The sequence below is a fragment of the Callithrix jacchus genome, chromosome 1 (genome assembly GCF_049354715.1).
Source record: "Callithrix jacchus isolate 240 chromosome 1, calJac240_pri, whole genome shotgun sequence".
In the NCBI taxonomy this organism is placed as follows: Eukaryota; Metazoa; Chordata; class Mammalia; order Primates; family Cebidae; genus Callithrix; species Callithrix jacchus.
In genome coordinates, this window is record NC_133502.1 from 149,121,276 (window position 1) to 149,133,318 (window position 12,043).

General features: G+C 33.2%; 1 protein-coding gene across 1 annotated transcript in view; it reads left to right on the forward strand.

The window, feature by feature from the left end:
- Window positions 1-1,135: 1,135 nt before the first annotated feature.
- PLPPR1 (phospholipid phosphatase related 1) overlaps window positions 1,136-12,043 on the forward strand; it is a 359,335-nt gene continuing 348,427 nt past the window's right edge. Inside the window, exon 1 of the mRNA XM_035253096.3 lies at window positions 1,136-1,156. The gene's annotated coding sequence lies outside the window, so the exon portion shown is untranslated. The remainder of the gene's footprint in view (window positions 1,157-12,043) is intronic.

The following is a 12,043-nucleotide window of genomic DNA, read 5'->3' on the forward strand; positions in this document are numbered from 1 at the left end:
GTTTAATAAGAGGCAGCAGACTCTTGGAGGAAAAGAGAAGATAACAAAAAAGTGAATTATTAGATTTTTCATTGCAGAAATCATCTCAAAGAAAACACTTCTTGCAAGGGGATTATTGTTCCAATTTAACTTTTAGGAGATCATTTTATAAGTTTGCAGAACTGGCTGGGTGCTGTGACTCACGCCTGTAATTCCAGCACTTTCGGAGGCCGAGGCAGGTGGATCACAAGGTCAGGAGATGGAGACCACGCTGGCTAACATGGTGAAACCCCATCTCTACTAAAAATACAAAAAATTAGCCAGGCATGGTAGCATGTGCCTGAAGTCCCAGCTACTTAGGAGGCCAAGACAGGAGAATCGCATGAACCTGGGAGGTGGAGGTTGCAGTAAGCCAAGATTAAGCCACTACACTCCAGCCTGGGCAACAGAGCAAGACTCCATCTCAAAAAAAAAAAAATTGTGGAACTTTGCTATGTGGATCTTTCAACCTCAAAATGCTCACATTTGTATCATTCCATTTGTTCCTTTTTATACCTTCACGAAGAAAAAAAGCAGATATTTGTAAATTTTACTTTACAAAGGCAGAAGTAGAGTTTCTCATGGGGGGAACTCACAGAGGAACTAAGTGACCTTGGAAAAAATCTTGTCATGGATTTATTTTAACACCAAAACAGTGGAATTTACCATCATTTGGTAAATGTATGTATGAAGAAAAAGTAGATTGTTCTGAAATGAATGTTTTCAAAGTTCTATGGGAGTATTCTCATATCTGAATTTATTCAAGAAGTCAAATATAGACTTCCCATGCAGTTTAGGGAATTTAGAATGAGAGCAACACCTTTGATTTTACAATAAGGCTATGAGTTACTCATTTTTCTTGAAGAGGACTTCAGCTGGAATTTGAAGGGCTCTTCTGCCCAAGTCAAAGCTATTATGGTAAATGATTCTTACTTAATGTTTCCCAGCAATAGTCACTACTTGAGTCCATTATGCCTTAGGATGTTTTATTATCACCTGCCTTGGCATAGTTGTGTAGGATTTATAAAACTTCGTATGTGTCTGATTGCAGATGCTGGGGTGCCAAAAAGGAAACAAAAACCAGGATCCATCTGGAGACCTTTACGTGCTCTCTGTTGCGCAAGGCTGATGAATGAAGGTAGGAGGACACTCATGGGGCCAAACATCTTTGATTTAGGGAATAGACTTATTCCTCCAATATTAACCCTGATGTTTGCCACAGGATGTGAGTAATTATGATAATGTGGGTGGGAGTTAATGGCAGTGTTAAAGCTGGTTTTAAAGGGGTTTTAATGGATAATGTTTCTGAGCCTTAGTTTAAAAAAATGTATCTGTTGAGCCTCATATAACTTCTTGAAGTATGTAGCAAAGTAATATTATCACCTCTGTTTTGTGAATGAGGAACTGCAGCTCTAAAAGGTAAAATGACTTGCTTAAGGCCATACCCTCAACCATTCATATTTCTCTCTATTAAAGACAATAAAACAGTGGACTCATGAGAATTATCCAAGAGATAGTAGAAGGTTCTAGTATTGCTTATCTGTAACTCCATAGGGTAAGGAACACTGTAGGGTTACTTTAAATGCTGAGGGAATAGGAATCTCGAATGGTCTTTTGAATTGTGAGTGTAAGTATGAAGGAACCTCAAACTCAGGGATAAAAGTAGTATTGCAATATAACATAACTGGACTCCTAGTAAGTGGTCTGGATAGGAAACATCAGCTGGTGAATTTTAACAGGAACAAAAATACCAGGGACAGAACCATGGCATCAGCTAGGACCCAAGAGAAATGGGGCACAGAGCCCTCTGCAATCACTGAGAGTTGAGGGAAAACTTCAATCAACAGGATTTCAGGAAAAATTGAGCAAGGGAATTCCCCAGGTCTAAGGACTATTTTTATGTCCCTCAGCTTGCCAGGCTGCTAAAACACCTCCTTTGCAAACTCTCCTGAATGACTTCAGCAGGATTTGCCACTACCGTGACTCCCCTTGACTTTAGAGAGCCTCTAAACCTAGGATTGGGAAGTTTCAAGCCCTCTATTGCCTATTTTTGTAAATATGATTTGATTGGAATACAGGCAATCTGATTCATTGACATATTGTCTGTGGCTGTTTTCGTACTATGAAGACAAAGTTGAGTAGCTGCAACAGAGACCATATGGCCTGCAAAAAAACAAAACTAAACAATCTTCTAGCCCTTTACAAAAAATCTTTGCTGACCTTTGTCCTAGGCTATTAATAGAAACATGCTTTAATCTTGACGTGAGCTCTGATTGGTCAAGAATGGCTGCCTGGACTTGCTGTGTTGAAAACTCTCAAGTCTCTGGTTGATGAGAAAGAGTGCAGGGATCTATTAGCAATGTCTGCTATAGACAGAGAAGCTAAGATTGGTGACACTTGTGCCAAGTATTTGTAATTCTCTACCACAGGGTTTTATTTTTCCACTCTACTGTGAGACCAATCAACCTTAGCCAAGAAATTCACTGATGCCTTGAGGATTGTTCTTTATATGAGGCCAAGCAGGAGACTTCTATTGTAAGGCAAATTTAATACCTTCTTGAATAAATTAATTAATGTAACTAGTCACAGATGTGACTTGAATGTTATAAACTTTGCTATATAGTTTAAAAATACTATCTTATTTGTCTTTACAAATCTGAAAGTTATATATTTGTCTTTATTTTGTGGCTAAGGAAATTAAGATACAGGAAGTTAGCTACTTTCAGTGTTGAACTCAAATATGTTTCCAAAACAATAATTACAAGTCAGATTTAAAGCTGTACTTCTAAGAGAAAGATCCCTAGGGGACTTAACCTGTTGGTCATTCACACTTTAACATGTAATACCTCAATATAACCCTTTGGCCTCTTAAAAAAGTCACAATTTCAAGTATTATATAAATATAATAGGAAGTTGTTTATTGGGAAATTTTTGCTTTTTGTATGTTTTAGGAAAGAAAATTAGAGTAGCAGTTTGGGAGCTTGAAGTATTCTTGGGGAAAACAGGATATTCAGAGTTTTAGTGTTTGCAAAAGTGAATGTTTGATTCATAGCTGGGTCTAGTAGGTAGATATGGAATAAATTTTTCTGGCTAGTTTTAGCCAATGTTGTTTTGATTGAAACTAGCAGAAACTTTTCAGAGCTAATTTATTTTGAAGAGCGTTTGTTAAAAGAATGCATGTTTTTTCTCATGGAATGTAAGGGCAAAAAAGTATAGCTGGTCTTCAAAAGGAACTGGATCTAACTGGAAATTCTCTTTCCTGAGCGTGCACTCTTTCTTCTGCTTCTTTTATTTCTTTGCATTCATGGTAGAAAAATAACTGTCTTAGATGAGAGCAACATTGCTTTTTAGACTTTTTCATAGACCTGGAATGGGGAATTAGATGTGTGTCAGTACCTTAATTCTCAAATCGTGAACAAAGATAAATAGGGCCAGCAACTTACTCGAAGCCAAGTTTCAGCCCCAAATAGTCTTACATCACCATAAAGAGGAGACAGTTTTCACAGGACCTAGGGAGGAGCTAAAATTAAAAGCAGTTCTCTGAAGCTTAGCATTTTGAAAATGGGTCCAGTTTCTTGGGTTGGTAAGAGAATAAGAATAGTCATAGCCAGGCCTAATCTTTTCACAGGGCTACCTTATCAAGTCCTGTTGGCCCCTCTTTGATAAAGAGGTAGACATTTTATGGATCACCCATCCCTGAAGACACCAACCTTAAGAAGATAGCTTAAGGTTAATTTTGCTAGATCAAATCTTCTTTAGGACTCTGCAATTTCAGTTATTCTCTCACTGCTTCACACCACTCTGAGAATGAAGGCCAGGAATCATAATAGCTATTATACTTGCCAGCAAGTCAAATCTTTTAGGCTGAAGAATAGGAAAGAAAAAAAGAAAAAGACAGACTCACCAGTGACTTATTTACTCAAATGCCACTACTTTATTTCAAGCTTCTTTGCACAGCCTTCTTCTAGCATCTACTAATTCATCCAGCGACCAGCTTCACAATTATCATTTACTCTCCTTTTCCACCTCTTTCTACACTCAACATTGGCAATGAGATATTGAAATATGACAAGGATAAATGCAAATAATATTTCTAGGTATTTGAGGACTCAGGGAAGATAAGTCGCAAGTAGACATGGAATTTGTTTTCAATGGGTTTTGTTAATGGCAAGGTTTTATTCACAAATATATATATATATATATATATATATGCACAAACAAATTGTAATTGCTATAATATATTTAAAGTATTCAGCACCGAACAGGAAAAAGAAGGTGCTTCAGCTTCAGTGATAATGTGGTTGGAAGGAAGGCATCCTATTCTCAGAAACCTTTAATACAAAAGCTCAAAAAGCTTAGTCAAACCCATCTGCAGACATCATTGGATTATCAGTAAATATCCTTAGAATCAGGATTTGTTTGATTTTGGCATTAGATTACTTAATATTCAGGAGAAATATCAAAATTCAATATTTTATTTGAAAATTTTGATAAATATAATTTATATATAATATTAATATAAATAAATATATTAAAATATGTATAATAATCAACAATGTTCAGGGAGGTAAAATATTTTGCTGAAGATCACATGGCTAGGAAATATTAATAATTTATTGTAGTGTAAAGAAACATCAATTAAGCACCTAGAAATCAAATAGGTTATAATCTTTGCTTTACTCCATTATTGACTAATGTTGAGCAATTTGCTTACAATTTCTGAATGTCAAGCTAAGACTTATATACAGCATTTACAAATCAAACTGGTCACATTAGTTGAATAAATTTTGTAAGATAGAAAGGCAAATTACAAATAAATGTATGAAAAATTGGCAGTAATTAATCAAAGACATAACAAACAATGAAGCGTAGTTTGCTTTTCAAACTGGTATGGTTTTAAAAATAAATATAAAGTTTCAAATTGCTCAGTGGAATATGCCCTTTCAAACACTTTGGTAAAAGTTAAATTTGTATACACACTTTGATATTAAATATAAAATAACTTTATTTCTAAAAATTGATGCTAAGTATACAGATATACATGCAAATATCAAGGAAGCTTATGAAATTACTATTACAGTAAAATACTGGAAACTTATTTTAGATATCAGATACTGTACATTCATGAAAAGTCACATTCTCAAAGAAAATTCAAAAATATGAGAAAATGAACATGATATAGTGTTAACTGAAAATATGACAAAATACTATCTATCTATCTACAAAGAGATACCAAGTTTTTATATAAATATATGTATAGTTACAAATAAATGTGTAAGAAAGAGCCTAGAAGGAAATATGATATCAACAGAAATTAACTATAGGTGGTGAGCCTATAGATAATATTCATTTTCTTCTATATATATTACTGAATATTCTTCAGAGAACAGAAACTAATTTTACACTAAGAAAATGAGACCATACATTAATTACTTCAGAAAAAAATAGAAAAATGGAAAAGATTCTGTATTTGTAGGAGAAATTATAAAAGTCACAAAATAATTACTTCTTAAAAGTACTTACAGACTATTTAGCTAATGAATTTTCTCTAAGTTATAATTCCCATCACATATAAACTGTTTCATTTGTGAAATAGATGAAAAAGTATCCAATTTATTTATTCTTTAATAATACTATGAAAACATGAGAGAGATTGCAACAGCAATGAAAAAAATATATAGGTTAATTTTCCCTTTGACTACAAATCCTTAATAAAATGCAAGAAAGGGCCAGGCGCAGTGGCTCAAGCCTGTTATACCAGCACTTTTGGAGGGTGAGGCAGGTGGATCATTTAAGATCGAGACCAGCCTGGCCAACATGGTGAAACCCTGTCTCTACAAAAAATACAAATATTAGCCAGGTGTTACTGGTGCATGCCTGTAGTTTCAACTACTTGGGAAGCTGAGGCAGGAGAATGGTTTGAACCCAGGAGGCAGAAGTGGTAAGCCAAGATTGTGCCACTGCACTCCAGTCTTGGTGACAGATTGAGACCCTGTCTCAAAAAACAAAAAACAAAAAAAACTAGAAAAATGCCAGAAAGTTGAACTCAATAGTATATTTGCAGTCCACCCACAACCAAATAGGATTCCTATGATAACTTCAAGGATGATATAGTATTAGACAATCAGTTTATACAATAATTTGGATAAGTTTAATGAGACTGAATAGATTTGAGACAATATGTTATAATCTCAGTGCAATCTGAAAATGCAATGCTGTATAATAACACATAGCATTTATTCTTCAAAAAACAATCCTAAAAGCTGGAATAGAAGTATTTCTTAACATAAATATAATCGTTATTTAAAATACAACACCAAAGACCATTCCATTTATATCAGAAACAGACACACTATTTATTAACCAATTCTATAGCAGGGACTAGGAAACATGCTGGGTATACCAGAGGGGAGCAAAACAACATTATCCCTGCTCCGATATTACTTACAGTGTAGCACCACAGTAGAATATATACAAGGAATAGGAGATTATATAATTTCTATTTTGCATAAATACAGTTTTCATGTAAGAAGTATTATGAAGAAAATTAACAGGATAATGAAAGAAAATTAAAGAGAGGTTTGTAGGAAGCTATGTAGAGTGTTGGCCAGAGAAGCTCTCATTAGACCTTCATTTAAGCTACAAGTAGGAGGATAGGGAATTAAAGCTACGTATCCCTCTTTTTTCATGATGGCCATTTACCATAGCTTTTGAATTTATAGCAATTCAATAAACAAATAAATATATCTAAAGGGTACAATACCTGAAAGGAGGAGAAAAAGTATTATTATTTGTAGATAATATGTCTACATATACACACATATAGGAAGAAGATAAGCTAATTATTAGAATAAATAAATATAATTCAGCAAAAAGATCGGACAAAGATAAGTATTTTTTTAATCAATGGCTTTCTTATATACTAAAAGTAAGCAATTAGGGTATGAATGGGGGTCATATTTCCCATTATCAAAAGTGACGACAATCATAAAATATTTAGTAATAATTTTCACAAGAAAAGTTTACATAAAGAAAACTACAAATCTTTATCTGATGATGTTAAATTAATACTTGTATTAGTAGAAAATTATACCAGTTTTAGCATGAAAAGACAAAGAAAATATCTTAAAGGTATCATTTTTCCCTAATTTGTAGTTTTATAGCATTTCAAATATAAGCGCTTGTAACTTGAAAAAATAATTTAAAAATCTAGATTAAAAATATGTGTGATATGAGATGAACTTTCTCTGACCATTATTAAGGTGTATTACAAAATTGAAGAGATCACAATAGTGTGGGGTTTGAGTAAGAAAGGACTGCTTCATCACAGGAACAATAGAGTTAGTCCTAAAATAAATCTTACTCTATATAAAAATGTATTATATAAGGACTATTATAAATAATGAAGTACAAGTTATTCAGTGCAGGGTATTGAAAAACAGTTTTATTTTGACTTCATACTATATAGAATTAGGTATTTAAAAATAACGCTCTAAACAACTATATATTTCTATAGATGAGTATTGAACTGACATTGAGATAGGAAACTACATATTAAGTCCAAAAATGTAGAAAAATTAAATTGTTTAAAAGTTATGGGCTTAAGAAATCATCAACAGAATAGACAACCTACAGAATGGGAGAAAATGTTTACAAACTATGGATCAGACAAAGGCTTAATATCCAGAATCTATAAGGAACTTAAACAAATTAACAAGCAAAAAACTAACAACCTGATTAAAGAACAGGAACAGACACTTCTCAAAAGAAGACATACAGGTGGCTAACAAGCATATGATAAAATGCTCAACATCACTAATCATTAGAGAAATAGAAGCAATAGATGAAATGGGCAAGGAACATGAACAAATATTTCAAAAGATTTTTTAAAAAGCTTATCTTCATTAATGAATCAGGAATAAATGTTAAAATAACATGCAATTTTCATCTATCACTTAACAAGTAAATACTTAAAAAAATGTTTAAATGCATGGCGTACATAGTTTAAAAGGCACTCTAACATCCTGTTATAAAAATGAACATTGGTATGACCTTGCTGCAAAATAGGTTGGTCATTTGTATAATATTTTTAAAAGAGTTTATATCTTTGGTTGAATAATTATAATTGAGGGAAACTCAACTGAATAAATTAATAAAGCCTGCTAACGAAGATTTAGGTATATGAATGCTAGTCATGGCATTATTTATAACCAGAAAAACATAAAAACAACTAAAATGTGCAACAATATACTAGAATATGTAAGTATCATATTTATATGATAATATGTTCCTTTGAGATTGAAAGTTTTTGAAGAATATTTAATTACATGGATAATGCTTATAAAATTTTAAGTAAAAATGATCAAATTATTAAGTAAAAACAAAACTAAATACAAACTATGGCCAGAAATTTGAAACTATAGTATATATGAAGGTGGATAGATACATAGAAAAAAATTAAAATATTGATTAAGCTATAATTATTTCTGGGTAGTAACATTGTATTTTCTCTTTGCTATATTCTATACTTTCTAATTATTTTAAATCTTTATCATATATTCATTGATGTCCAGGAAAGCCATCTAATAAAAAATAACATTAACCATAAAAATGTATCAGTAAAAATTTTGTAACAATAATCATTTTATTTGTAGGATTAAATGAATATTCTATATGTATATAATGAAATTTAGGAGGAAAAATAAAACTTACACATTTTTATTTTAATTTTTATAGCTGTAACCCTAGAGCTAAGCAAGTTTACAGCTACTAATACTAGTAAAAACTGTGTAAAAATTTATAATTTTGTAGTAATTAATGATAATTTCTCACATTTCTTGATAGAATGGGGTTATACTACATTTAAAAAATCATATTGTAAGAGAAATCATGTTTCAAGGTAATAATCTACTCACCATAATTTTCACAATGTTATTAGAAGAAATCAAGCACATCCTTTAGTTTTGATGCTGTCATTATAACAGCAGCCTTTACAGGAATACCCTCCATCCTGTTTTCTGTGTGTGCAAATTATTAAAGTCTCACACCTGAGATAATGATGTTTCCTACTGAAAGATATCAGAAAAATTCTCAATTCTAGTGAGCTAATCTTCTACTGTAATCTGCCCTTCTCTGGCTTTCACCATGAACTGTATTTTCAGAGTTGAGTCTTTTTCATTGGTGGAAAGAATACATATTTCTAATTCTCTGGTAGGAAAAAATAAATCTCTAACATACTGTGAGGGCTAACATGAAATTCCTTTGAAAATAAACATCTGAAGTCAATTTCTTATGGTATTTGCTCTTAGTTATTTTGTTTTTTGTTTTAAAGTTTTGGTCTCAACTTTCCCCAAGTTTCTCAAAGATTCAGAGTGGACCTCAAGCACCTGAGAAATGTGCTGATAGTTGATGTCTGATATGTTACCAGGGGAAGAGTGGATGGATTTACACTTCTGAAAAATACCTTTAAAGTTTAACCTAGCTTCATTTCTCATAGGCTTCTTTCTTTACCCTGGAATACACTTATCACAGAGAAAATAAGTATTAAATATTTTCTATGTCAATTCTAGAATGAATGAATAATTAGAGATTAACATGGGTATTAATCATTCAAGTTTAGCCTTGTCAAAGAGTAGTTCTCAGTTTTCATTCTGAAATAGTTTCAAAAATAAGTATAAATAGGGCTTAATAGTTTATAAAATACATCATATATCAATTTATTCTCTCAGTGAACATGGGAAATAGGTAAGATTGGATCATCATCATTCTCATTTTATGGAAGAGGACCAAGAGATTCAGAGATATGTGCTTTGCTCCAGGACACAGAGTTACAGGCACAGATCCAGGTCTTCTGACTCCATTGTACAACACTGTTTATCTATTAGACACCCGAATATCAAAGTGCAAGTTGAAACTCATTAGTACTTCTCGTAAAACAAGAAGAAATCCTTGACTGTACTAAATTCCTGGATATCAAATCACAAATCAGTAATTTTAAATAAAATTAAGTTTAATTTATGCCAAGTACTTACATTGATATCTATTTACATTTTTGTGACTCATATCACAAGCCATGTCATTCCTTTGAATCTGGAAACCCCGAGTAGAATATTTATGAAAAGCATTTAACTCTATGGAATGAAGGGAATGACCCAGTCCCTGGATAATTGTAGGATTAACTTCTACAGAACTGTTACTGGTAGCAGACGCTGACCTTTAATTTATAATTCCTAAATACAGTCCCTAAACAGGAGTATAATTATGTAAGGTACATTTCAGGACAACATTTAAAAAATGAAGATTTATGGGAAATATAATACAAGAAAGTGAGAGAGATTTCCACAAACGTATTTAGTGCTGGACTAAAGAACCTATCCAGGCTTCACCTCTTGAAACAGACTCAATCTGAGAAATTAAGAAATTGTGTACATCTCTGGAACCAGAGAAGACTTACCAGTTGTCTCTGATTATCAGTGCTTCTCCATGGGATAACAAAGACACTGTACCTCACTTTTGCCTATCTATTCATTAAAGGAAACTGGAAAAATATCAAAAATGAGAGAGATAAGAACTTCCATTGCAGTAAATGCTTTAAGAGAAAAAATGTTAAGAACTCATTCAATTCAGAATCAGAATGAGCAGTGAGAATAGGATATTTCACTTGAATAGAGCAATGATGCACGATACACCAGAAGATGGAAGAAGCTGCGGGAATATTTTGAATGGAAATAATGCATCTATTTTTCCTTTAGTTAAGGACAAAACTAATAATTGAATGTATTGTTGATCTGATAAGGGAGATTAAAAGCAACCAATGTATTCTCAAGTCTAACTTTGCTTAGTTGGAAGACGGATAAAAAGAGACAAAATTAAATAAGTGAGGACTCTAGTAAATCGGTGCACAACAAGAGAAAAAAATGTTATTCTGAATAAAAATAAGTTTACCTGAGAAAATAATTAGCTGTAGAATTCAGAATATTTCCTAAGACCTAGCTTCCTCATTAGAAAGCAAGAAAACAGGCCGGGCAAGGTGCCCAGCACTTTGAGAGGCCAAGGTGGGTGGATCACAAGGTCAGGAGTTTGAAGCCAGCCTGACCCAACATGGTGAAACTCCGTCTCTACTAAAAATACAGAACTTAGCTGGGCATGGTGACATGTGCCTGTAATCTCAGCTACTCAGGAAGCAAGAAAACATAGTTCCCAGGAAATTATAAAAGCCATAAAGAAATCATAAGATAAACCCCAAAGACAGAAGAATAAAATATAAAGGAATATGGATACTATAAAAAGGACTTGGAGGCAACAAAAATATAACACCAGCACTAAAAATATACTTCTGGCAATAGTAGACCAGATTGCTTGGATCAATCCTATTACTGAGAACAACTAGAAAAGCTAGACAAAGTAAAACAATATATGTTTGAAGGCATTGGAGGGCTACTAAAATAGAAGGGATTTGCAGGAAAAGAAATTGGGAAAGAAGCTAACCTTGCATTTGTCACTTCTTTTCTCAAGACAGTTTGCTGATTCCGAAAGTGTCAGCCTAGAGGTTGAGAAATTGATCTGAACTTGTGGCAGACTAATAGGGCTTGTGGCACAAGAAATTCAGACTCCAGTAGGGAGTCCACCAATGGGGAGAGGTCTTGCTCTAGATTCTTGGTTTTCAGTAGAGAGAATGAAAGGCTACAATCTGAGGAAAAGAATAAATCCAAAAGGGAGCACTTCTGTATAGCAGGTGCCCACAAACTTTTTAGTTTTTCTATGAAGGACCAGATGATAAATATTTTAGACTTTGCAGGCTTCACACTCAAGTCTGCTATTGTGGCATGAGAGCAGACATAGATAGTATGTAAACACCAGGGCATGGCTGAATGTTCCTGTGTTTGCAAAACAGGCTTAGAAGACTGTTTTTTTGGAAGGTTTTATTGAGTGGATTATTGGCCATGATGCCAGGATCAGATTAGCAGCCAGAATAGTAGACACCTGCTTCCTAAGGGGTGATGGAAGGTGAAGGAAATGAGAGGTG